The sequence below is a fragment of the Notothenia rossii genome (assembly GCF_949606895.1).
Source record: "Notothenia rossii genome assembly, chromosome: 5".
NCBI classification, from domain to species: Eukaryota; Metazoa; Chordata; class Actinopteri; order Perciformes; family Nototheniidae; genus Notothenia; species Notothenia rossii.
The window spans coordinates 9,768,757-9,780,979 of record NC_136903.1 but is presented as its reverse complement, the minus strand read 5'-3'; the positions used below and the strand labels follow the sequence as shown (position 1 = coordinate 9,780,979).

General features: G+C 40.6%; 1 protein-coding gene across 3 annotated transcripts in view; it reads right to left on the bottom strand.

Moving 5' to 3' along the window:
• Positions 1–12,223, bottom strand: part of peak1 (pseudopodium-enriched atypical kinase 1) — a 104,414-nt gene that overhangs the window by 78,559 nt on the left and 13,632 nt on the right. For all 3 annotated transcript variants that reach the window (XM_079679892.1, XM_079679891.1, XM_079679893.1), the window contains exon 2: positions 7,684–7,793. The gene's annotated coding sequence lies outside the window, so the exon portion shown is untranslated. The remainder of the gene's footprint in view (positions 1–7,683; positions 7,794–12,223) is intronic.

Here is a 12,223-nt window from a genome sequence, read left to right as displayed (position 1 = left end):
CCACTCCTCTTTAACCATTTCGAATAGGCTACCTAAATCCACCGAGACTCCCACTGGTCCTGTGTGGTTAATGGTGTCAAGCTGACGTCATTTTACTAGTTGACCTCTGTTCCATAACCTGGTCATGGAAAGAGAAAGCAAGGAGTTATTTCAGAGTTGTTTCGATATAGGCCAGAAGACTAATTGTCTTGAATTTAAACTCTGGGTTTATTAAAGGAACGTTACGAATGTATCAGGTAAATTAGGATATTCAAGTTATTACAAATACTTTATACCAGGGCTATTCAATTACACATTCAGTTGGGCCAGATTTTATAACTACAAAATTCAGTTGGGCCAGACATTCAGCGGCCTGTAAAAAGCGGGTAGTGACACATTTTAAACCAACACATATTACTGCGATGAAAAACATGCAATTTTTATTCATTGTTCATCTAACAAAGGTACATCAAAAAGTGCATAAAAAAACAACAAATTAGTTCTCATTTAACAGAATCTGAAAAAAGTGCACATTTGTAGCATTACATTTGTTTGCTTTAGAAGTCAAATATTCAGGCTATTTTCTTTTAACCAGGCACATCACAAAGTGCATTTAATGAATACAATAATAGCAGTCTTAATAAATGTCCTCACATACAAAGAAAACGGCTAAAGAGCTCCAATGCAACACAAAGAGGTAGTACTGTAGCAATACTATTTTTTCACTTTTCAAGTAATAACAAAAATAAATCATACGTTTTGGTCACATTTGACCCAGACACATTACAAAGTGCATTTAAATGAATACAGAAAGAACTGTCAAACCCTTCAGTGCACAAACCCATAACGAGGGATACGGGTAACTATATGAATGAATACCACACTACACGTCTACTATAGTAAACTAGGTGCTTACTATCACCTCATTTGTGATTTGTCATCGCTGACTTTCTCAATGGGAGAAGGGACATTTTTTGTTTTGAACAAGGGCAGTGATTTTTGGCTCATAGGATGTCAATGCAATCCTAAGACATTGGTGAAGAGTGCTGTCAGTCAGGGAGCAGCGAGTGCTACTTTTGATTGAGTGTGTGAAAAGCTTGATTCACATGTGTATGTTGATCCAAATATACTGAGCACACAGATCGCTACTTTCTGAACGTTAGGGAACTGCTGTTTTTTGACATCACTCCAAAACTTCGGTGGCCCGTTAGTGCGCTGCATGTCAATAAGTTCCCGTGTATATTTCCCCTTGTCGATGCAGGGGACCACTTCCTTTGCTCTGGTTGATACGTCCCCCTCTATTGCAACAGTGAAGGGGTCTCTGGCAAAACCCATCACCTCTGTGGGCAGAGCAAGTCCATCCAATCGACCGGCAAAGTTCTCTTTCAACCTCGCAATGAAATCTGTCATCACATCCGTGATTTGTGCCGGAGATGTGTTGTGTTTGGGGAGCGTCGGAAAATGCAGCATCCGACCCGTGCTCAAGTCGGTCGCGAAAAGGTCCAGCTTGACTTGGATCTGCTCCACAAGATCAAAGACCGTTTTGTCTCTGTTTACGCTTCAGAGTTGAGAGAGACATGTTTTAGAGTCGCTATCATAGGACCACCGTTACTAGCACCACAAGATGCACTTTCAAAAAACGTGCTGCATTGTGGTTTGGTGGTTTCTATGCAAGGCGGAGTGTTGCGTTCATGGTCTGTACTAGTGTAGGAATTTGGCTATGGGAGGCTGGGCCACTCGGGAGTTGGTTCTGGGCCGCATCTGGCCCGCGGGCCGCCAGTTGAATAGGCCTGCTTTATACTATTGTTCCGTCTAATTATTTCAATTTTTTGACACATGAATTGCTAACTTATCAAACTAAAACTTGACTTTTGTAATTATATAATAAAACCTGAATAAAAAAAAGGAATTAACAAGATTTGTAACTCCATTAAGCTTGTGTTGAACCTCTGTGGTGCCCTCTGATGAATAGTGAAACGGAGCGGACAGCTGACCCATAGATCATTGGATATTGATGTTTCAGACTTCTGTGACTCCCTTGGTGAAATTCACTTTCCCTCTCCGAGGTGCTCTGTTGGGAAATCCGACAGCTGCTGGTTTCACTTAGCGGTGCCTTCAGGGAAAGTCAGGGATTGAGAGAAAGTAAGAGAGTGATGGAAATACATGTTCCAGACACCCACTCTTTTATTGATTTGCACTGACCTTGGCTGCATTGACATGATGGGCTCCAAGGACGAACCACTCACCAAGGTCTATCTTTTTCCACTTTTCCACTACATTTCCTGAAAGTTAGAGACTTAATTGATTCAAGCCTTATCAATGATGTCCTAATGGGAACACTCAACATTGTTTACTCCTGGAGCAAGATTGCAAGGGCACTTTTAGTCAGCATTGTTGAAGTGGTAACTCTAGAGAGTAAAAAAAGGCAGAGCACATCCTAATCCATTTATCAAGGACAATAACAGCGGGGAAATGCAGCGATCAATAAGCAGAGTAACCTAAAGAGCTTCCATGAGTCAACAGTGTGTAATCTTGATGGATCTATACATATACACTGCCAGTCAATACACACAGACGTCCAGAGTGGTCCTGAACTCCACAGGGACATATACGGTACACTTGGCCTATGTAGCAAAGCCACAAGCAATTAAACAGAACATACAAAGCCAGGTAAAACTAACAGCCCCTACACACGGCGGCGTGCGTTGCCGCTTCAACGCTTCTGCTCATTCACTTTGAATGGGGTGACTTCACGATTCGCCGAACTGCATTGTGGGAGAAAAGCGTAGCTTCTCTCGCGGTGCTCGCTGCAAAAGTAGAGCGATGTTCTACTTTTGACGCCTCGACGGAGGCGTCAGCCAATCGAATCATATACCAGTACAAGCTCTAGCCAATCAAACCACGTGCTTGTGTGTCCGGGGCGGGAGATTCATGTGATTGGTTGTTGGTCGAGTTTCAGTCCCCCCCGCCGGCAAGCGACAACACACGCCGCCGTGTTTAGGGCCCGTGAGGGTGAACAAATGTAGCTTTATTTGAAGCAAAATCAGATATTCTACCCAGATCAGATGAAACTGGAAAGATCTTCATGTCTTTCAATACAAAACAGTTTAGGCATCTTACATTGCAAATGTTATTAGTTAAGTGTCAAAGGATTTAAGGAAATATGCAAGAAGAAAATGAAAGAATTTGCACTTTAAAATATATCTCGGTCAGAGCCGGGGGACTAGATGTACTGCCAATGCATGTGTTATACAATCTAAAACGTTCAATTGGTATTCTGTTTGAGTTCTTCATTTTGCTTCATCATAAGCGGCTCAACGTTAGACTGCAATCCCAAGGTGAGAAAATATTGTTCTTGTTTCAGTGCTTTATACAAGTCCCTCAGATATTTAGGACAGTATATTGCAATTTTCAGATGTTAAGTGTCTAACTCTTATCCGGACAGCTATCTATAGTAGCCTGGCTGTCACCTGTTCACCTATAAAACATATTTTGTAATTAAGACATATAGTAAATAATGAAGGCTTTGAAAGACTAATCATTTGACATAACGTACTATTACGTTTCAGATACTAGCTTATAGAATTAGAAAAAAAAGGCTGAGGTTACAGTAAAGTGTTTACATTGCATTTGTTCTAACAATCATAACCAAGGGATTCTGTGAGTTGGTGGGCCTTGACTTGAGCGGTTGTTCGTTGTGTGTTGATCTGGATTTTACTGCATTTGTTCTTACAAAGAAAGCTGTTGGAAATGAAGGAATGAATGAAATGAAACTCATTTAGGGGGCATTTTAGCACAGCTTGTTTAGAATTCCCCTGAATCGTTTATATATAGAATATAAGCAAACATATATAAATGCATCTATATCTATGTTGTCAAGGCAAGTGACTTTATCAGGCTCTCAATTTAACAATCTATCAGTATGATTTAGTAATATGCAAACTGTGCTCGTTTTCTTTAGAGTATAAATGTTGCCAGCATTGATTTGCATTCTCAACCGAAGCACTAAGAGCTTTGCCCAGAAGCAAAGAGACTTTTAATTTCTTTAAACAAAATCATAAAGTCTTTCTTACAAATGAATCCTTTGTTTCTTCCTATGCAATCTCTAATGAAGGCGTCAATAAATACAGCACAAATGATGGCTTTTGCATCGTCTCTGACTTAACCACTGCTGTCATCATATATTCATGGATAATTATAACCCCAGACACCACCATCCTCAGAATCACTAATGAAGTTCCCCAGAGGAAATCAGGCAGAGATGCGGAAGCCACATTCTTCCATCCTCTTGAACACACTGAAGTTAATGACCTCGCTATCAGGGAATCGGCATTTAGAGGATAATTACGTCAAAAACAAACCCACTTAAATCATCTCCCCTAAAAAATCCCCCTGATCCTCCACGAGACAGGATGGCAGGGTCCGTCAGCTGGAGCCTGTGAACACAGAGCGATGTGTGGCGGCTGGCCCACACTCAGAGAGATTGAAGTCCAATTAAGCTCAAGCAATTTCAAAATCCATCGAAATACAATTTGGGGATTTCGCTTGGGAACTAATTGGGACATCATAAGAAATCTCTCAGTGCACTTTGCCAATAAAAGTTAGATCACACACACACACCTAATACCCCTTGCATTAAATATTGAACTACTATAGCTAGGGTATTGATTATTTAGTTTGAATTTTTTTTAAAGTGGACCTATCATGCTATTTTTAGGCAATAGCATAGGTCTCAGATATATACAAATATATAAAAAACATGTTTATGAAGTGTTTTGCTCAAAATACCAAACAGATCACCCATTCTAGCCATGCCTCATATCCCTCCATTTCACTTCCTGTTTCAAAAGTGCTGATTTGGGGTATAAAGCTTTAAAAAAATTAATTGATACAAAAAAAGGAGGGGGCTGAGCTCATGCGGGACCCGGCAGCTACTGTCTAAACTAAATACTGCCGTGATGAAACGCCATATCATGGATTATCAAGGATTATTTCTGAAACAGAAATTGTTATTCTAACAGTCAAAGGCTTTCTCTCTTGCCGGTTATACCACAAGGTGAGTTCCTTTTCATTTCCTGCATCTTCACACACATGCTCTCCAGGACAGGTTAGCTCTGAGTGTTAGCGATGCTAATGTAAACATGCACCGACCATATTACGTCCAAAACAGTCGGGCATTGTTTCTGATAGCAACGTTTCTGATAGGGGCCGTGGGTGTAAACCCAGCCTACATTTCCGATATTACGTCCGATCGGACGCAAATCTCGATCAGCTCCGTTGTAGCCCCGTTTTTAGAGATTTGGGTACGGAGGAAAATAGAGAGGGTTTTATTTTCTGATGCTGCGTGAGTTCCCCGACACACCGGGGACACATATTTATGTATAAAAGACATCAAAAAGTGCATTTTGCATGATAGGTCCCCTTTAAGTGAAGAAATCATGTATACAAATTGCATTAAAAGCTAAATCTGTAATGCTAATGAGTTCAGCACTTTTAAACCTTATGACGTGCACTAAAAGCAATTTATTTTACATTTTCTTTACATGGCGGATTAAAATACAGTCGTAGAAAAGCAAACACACTGTGAATTCAAAATAAAAAATGTATTAATCTAAAAAGTATTCATATCATATAATGCAAATATCGAAATATAGATGCACACAAATAGATGAATGGCTCTTGGAAATGCTCCATACTTTGCACGAAATGTAGAACAAATTCAAATGACATCTACCTTAGAAACTGTCTTCCTGTAGCAACATGAGCAGAGTATCTTTGCAAGACACAACAAAAGGCAAAACAAAGCCGAAATGTCAGTGAGGAGGAGGAGGAGGAGGAGGAAATATGTATTGTCAATGTGAAATAGAACAGCAATGACAGCCATGTTGGCATCAGATGCAGAGGGACTTACTGAGACTAAACCTCAGACAACATAGCAGTCTCACACGTCAAAGCACGAGTTAATAATAACTACCAAAACAGAACAAAAACAAAACATGGCTAGAAATAGCTGCTGAGCTTTGTAGGTGACGTGAAGCTAAAATTTTGAAATACTTCGTTCATGAAGTCAGAAGTGATGAAATCATTTCCCAGCAAGAGAAAAAGGAGTGCACACTAAAAATATGTTTTTCCCCGTAACGATTGAATCATTTGAACTTCGACATGTAAAGTATTCAGTTACATAAGAATATATATTTAATGCTCTTAGCATGTTGTATTACACCCAAAATAATGTATATTTTCATTGTAGTACAAGGAATGTGTAAGGAAAGAAATGTGTTTGACTATGACCTCTCCTTTAGTCACGGGTACTATAACAACACAATGCATGCTGGGCTTCTCAGTGTGAGCCGAGATGGGGAGACTTTACTTACTTAACAAATGTTTTCTGGAAAGCCTCACAATAATAAACACAGACACAAATCTGTACCCAGACCCAAGTTAACAGGGTGAGGGTGAGCAGTTTGACAAATTTGACTGCTTTGTAATTGTTCCCCTGTGCCAAAGCGTGAGAATACTTGTTACAAAAAGATTTATAGAGGGGCAGGCACAAAGTCAAGGCTGTGAGGACAGAAACCAAACACACAATATGCCCATTACGTCTCCCTGTGCAAAGATGACTAACCCTGTGTAGACTATGACTATTTGAAATATGATGTCAGGTCAAAGCTATCAGAATGAATAACACATCACAACCAGGATGTCGGAATAGTGAGGTTGAAGTAGTCCATGTATTGGTCTTGCTGTTGTTGTGATGTTGTATGTGGTTGGAGGCTTTTACTACAGTTTATTTGAATAACAAAATGTTCCTAATTAGAGATGTCCCGATCCGATCACGTGATCGGGGCCGATCACGTGATTTTGAAAAGATCGGAATCGGGAGGAAAAAAATCGGGGATCGGATTTAAAAAAAAAAAAAATTATAAATACTTTTTTTTAATTTTGTATTCAATGTTACAAAACAAAAATGACCATGTTCAAGTCTTAAAGTCATCCTGAGGCCTTAGTTTTGGTTTCAAATGACACAACATCATGTATGTGTTGCTTCTTTGGGGCTTGTTTTCATAGACCTGGTTGCTTATTTCTCTCAAATCTGGCAACAGAGTGGACAGGGCGCAGTGTCTAATTGTAGCAGTCAGCTAACGAGTACTGATAAGCTTTATTTAGTTTTGATCCAATGCTGCACAACTGAACTGATCCAATGCTGCTGTGAAAGAAAGAAGCTATATCCATGTTGGATAGAATATCCAATTTAAATTAAAAAAAATAACCTTAAGGGACAACTTGAATGCTTTTTTTCTTCTTTTTTTCTCTAAATGCATTGCATAAAGATCGGATCGGGAAAAATCGGTATCGGCAAATTGTCAAAATCAAATGATCGGAATCGGATCGGGAGCAAAAAAAGGTGATCGGGACATCCCTATTCCTAATGTCTTTACAGGCCCACATCAGCAACAGTCCCCAAATCAGCCAAAGCTCATAAAAAAGAAGAAAGGGAAAACTTCCTCAGCACATACAAATGTGTAAAATTAAATATAAGTACTCAGTTTAATGCAACAAATCTAACTTCAAATTCAAATCTGACATAGCTGTTTACAATATATATTACTGACGGGATAGATTGAGACGTCAAGTTAGATTTGTTTAATTTGCAGACTTACTGCAGAACAAATAATAACTGATAACAAAAGTGACTGTGCTTACCTTGCAGGTTATGCAGCTCCTTGTTGTCGGGAGTGTTTTCGGTCTGAGAGCAGCAGAAGTTGCTGATTCAGACGACGCCACGGGGCATCTTGGGGCTGCAGCCAATGTTCCTGTAGACAAGAGGCGAGAGGGGGGGGGGGGCCGATGTCAGCTTAATGTCACCCACCATCAAGTGCTAATGGTGAGCTCCTGCTCATCAGAAGTCACACACATACAGGCTAATTAACAATAATGGATTTATTTTAAGAAATGACAACGAAACTGACATTATTTGTGTGTGTCCACATTTAAATCAAGAGAAGCTCAGAACATTAATAATCCACCTTTGTACAAAATGTCCAACATAAACGCTGATGACCACTTGAGGGAATATTTTGGTATCAAATAATTATTATATCCACATTGTATAATTGAAACTGAGACCAGCTGATGCATAAGGGAGAAATAGGTGTCATCGTTTTTCATCGCAGACAATTGGCCCGATATTTGACATTTCAATGCCTCGGCTTTTGCTACCACAGAAAAATAGGACATCATAACATTTAAGAAACAATCTTTATTATACCCAGTTTGTTCAAATGAAATGTATTTTGTAACATTTAAATATTGTTTTAAAAGCCTTTTAAGCCTGCTATACAACTACAGAATACTAAAGATATTGGTAGCATTTCTGCCTTTTTGACGTCTGTTACTCTACTCTAAGATATGACAAGCAGAGCAGAACAAACAAAAACATTTAGCCGGCTCAAAATTGATGCGGCAAGGCAGATAAACATCTGCCACTTCCATTGTAGAGCGTCGTCTCATTTGCCAATTTACATTTTAAGAACTTAAATATCTAGAGACTTTATAAGTCTCCGTTGGAACCCTGCCCTATACAAAGCACCATCTAAGAACGAGCCTCAAAGCACTGCTCCCTCCTGATCTCCATTCACCAAACATTCACCCAGTCACAGAGCCACTGTGCATTCATAATGCCCACAGAGGAACCATTGCAAAGTCAGCCTCTGATCAACTTTTACGTCCCAATTCTCATTAAAAGCTATGAGTCATCAGAAATTAGACATGAACCACTCCCCTGCCCTAAATTCATCGCTGCAGGCCTGGCATTCAGGTCTCAGGCCAGAAAGCCAGCTATATAAGGAATTGTTAGTGTTGAGTCCAGCTAGCGGCTCTTAACTATTACAGCCAAGAGTTTAGAGGTGGGGAGTCTGTTTACACAGAAAGACTTTAGATTTTTTGTTTTAAGAGGGTCCACTTGCTAAACATGACTCGGGCTTTAATGTATAATCCAACACTAATATTGGCTGCCAGAGGTAAGAGGATGGGGGGGGGGGGGGTGAACAGAATGTTAGTGTGGAGACATGCAGGTGTGATGTGTGAGTAAAAACATCCAACTTGATGCAATTCTTGTGATTTAGTATGATCTTATTTATATAAAGTGGTTTGCAACTAGTGCCATGCTGAGGAATGCTGGTAAAGGAAAAGCATACACACAGAGAGTGACAACATCTAAAGAAAACAGGAGACTATCAGATCAATCCTAAAGAAAGTCCAAAAAGAACCCACATCTGACAACTAAAAAAAGAAGAGAGAAAAGTGTAATATGTCAAATCAGGCCAACCCTCCCCTGGGCTCCAGGTTTTAGCCGGGACCACTTCCTTCCTCTGGCTCTGATGTATTTCTACGCAGGCAGATAGCTAAACAGCAACATATGTCCCTTTATGGCAGTTAAGCGATGGTAATCAGGGCTGATATGGAGCTGAGCGCACAGAGCTACTGCTACTGCGATGCAAACAGTTTTATTGCATCCCAACAGCACTCATGCAATTTGCACCCACTCATTGAGCTGTGCCTATTGCAATGCCTCCACAGGCTCTCTTGGTTTACAGGCTGCTGCTACGATGCCATGATGGACAACTTTCATGCATAGTGTCTGGGAAATGATCAGCAAGAGTCTGAGTCGACCTGTCAGGAGTGGAGAGAGTATCAGATTTGGAAGGTCGAGCCGTGAGCCTTGGGCAACTTGCACATGCAAGGCCTTTGATCTTCAACTCAAACTCAGCCTAAAAGATCCCTATGGGAAGGAAACATACCAAGCTCAACAGAACCTGAATCAAAGACTGCATGATATGAGCCCTCAAACCACAATGACATTATTGGTCTTGGCTGGTTTGTAGAGCAACAGAAAGTTTCAAAGACATCGACATGTTGGATTATTACCATCCTGTTCAGTTAGGATTGACCATGACAAAGAAATATGGTTTTAAGAAAATTGTGAAAAAGGTATAGGAGGAAATTGTCAGGAAGTTGCTTTTGGGAATTGTTGAAATGAAAGGCAATTTCTTAAATTCTTCCCTTGACAAACATTGTTATTGGGCCAAGACTCTGTTTTGGTGACCCACTTTTGCTCTATTTCTGTGGCAAACAAAGCAATGTTTTGAAATAATAAGGATATTTTCAGACTTTGAATAACAACAACAGAGAGTAACAGTGTGCTCGTAGACATTCATAAAATGTTCTGGGTTTCATATGAAATGCGCAGATGTTTCCTTCTCTTAGCTATGCAGCTAGATTGGTTTTGTTTGCAGCCTAATGGCGCTCTTCCACTGCAACACGTAGCACGGTAGTTCCGGCTCAGGGCTACTATTTCACCTTTTCTCTTGCCCTCCAAAATCGAGGTTCTTACCGGGCCAACAACCGGGCTGAATATGCTAAACTAGTGACGTAAACACTCTCGACTGCTGAATGGTCAGAGAGAATAGCTGCCAAGGGAGCTACAACGACAACAAAATGAACATATTTTACCCTGATTTAATTGTAATACACGTTTTAAAATGATGCCGAAGTAACAACATACTGATACCGGTCTGCAGACAAGACGGCAGGCGAAAAACCTTTTAAAATACGTGTTTTTTTTTAATGGAGATCGGATCGATCAAGCTAACGTTGTATAACGCAGCATAAAGTGAGCCTGCCTACCAAGGCCTAACCATACCGTACTAAGCCGTGCTAGGTCTTGCAGTTGAAAAGCGCCATAAGTGGGCTGAGAGGCCACAGGACGGGCAGAGGTCTGTTTGCAACGGCCCATGGAGCGTGTCTTCAGGCCAAGACCTTTTTCCCAAGACAGCGACCACCAGGACTTCTCCATGACCTTTCCAAGAGCTGGGAAGGTTTTTGAATTGCAGATTGAAAGAGAAAGTCTTACAGATTATTTTGCTGCAAAAGAAGAAGTTGCAAGTTTTTGTTATCTAGGATGTGATGTTCAAATCCAGTGTGTACAAAGATCTAAAGTGCTTTTAACCAACAACTAGCTTCAGGGTGTGTGAATATAACTGGATCAACATTGGAAAAAATATGGATACAAAAAGACAAAAGACTCGATTGAAACCAAGCCCAACATAAACCACTCTGTCTCCATGGTAAAGGGATTGTATCATGACTCAAGCATTTTGAGGATAAATGCAGTCTGGGTTTGCCGTGACAAGTGACTGATGGGATGTAATGTTTGTGAAAGAATAAGCATGCAAGCCAAAGCGACGAGACAAATGACTGGAATGGAGAGCTACCCTGTAGTACGTGAGCCATGATGTCATTCATTGGAGACAGGGCAAAATAAGGCATCCGTACTGATCCAGAGCAGAGGGCTTGCATCACACTTAAATGCCATCAGACTCTACATTTAAACATGAGTCAATATTGCTAACTTGGAGGACAGGAAGGGACATCTCCTGCATACAACTACATAACAAGATCCTCCATTGTCAATCTGTTTAGGGTATGTTCTTTATTCCTTTGTCTTCTGCCAATAGACTTTGAAATGATTTCCATTATGACTGTTTCTTCTCTAAACTCCCTAATTTTTTCTTGCGCTTTCTCCATGATGCGGTAGGCCCGCTGTTCATCTCCCAGGCAGGCAGCTGGCTCTACATCAGACACATGCGAGGACAAAGGGGAAACTCCAGATTTTCGTGGTGAGGGCAGCCACCCGTAGCAATGCTCAGTGGGATTTCATTTGTTTATCGTTGGCACAAATTGCGGTAAACTCGCAAAACTCTTAAAGCTCCAGTTGGTACAAAGAAAACAGAGAACAGGTTTAGACAGAAAGACACAAACTGGCCATTGGCAGCAAGCCAAATATAACTAATAAAAGAGTGATGTAAACTCAATGGGAAGGCTTAAAGACATCACTCAGGATCAAGATCACACTCCCTGAGGAAAGCTATTCACGTACATAGGGGGCACAGTGTTGCAGTTTTATTGGTGCCCTGAGGGGTGTGATGTAGTCAGCATTTTGAGTCTGTTTGTATAGAATTGAATTCACACTTCAGGCTGTTGTAAAGCTAATCATGATTATAATCTCCGTCTTCAAAGCTCCGTGTTTCACTTTACCATTTCTGTAAATCCCTGTGGCAGCGTTTTCTCAACAAAGTGCTGACATGAGCGTTAAAACTGATATTTTGCAGGAATCCCTTGTTCAGGATGACCTAATGAAATGAGAGGCCTGCGAAAGAGCAATGATAGTGATTTTGAAGCAGTG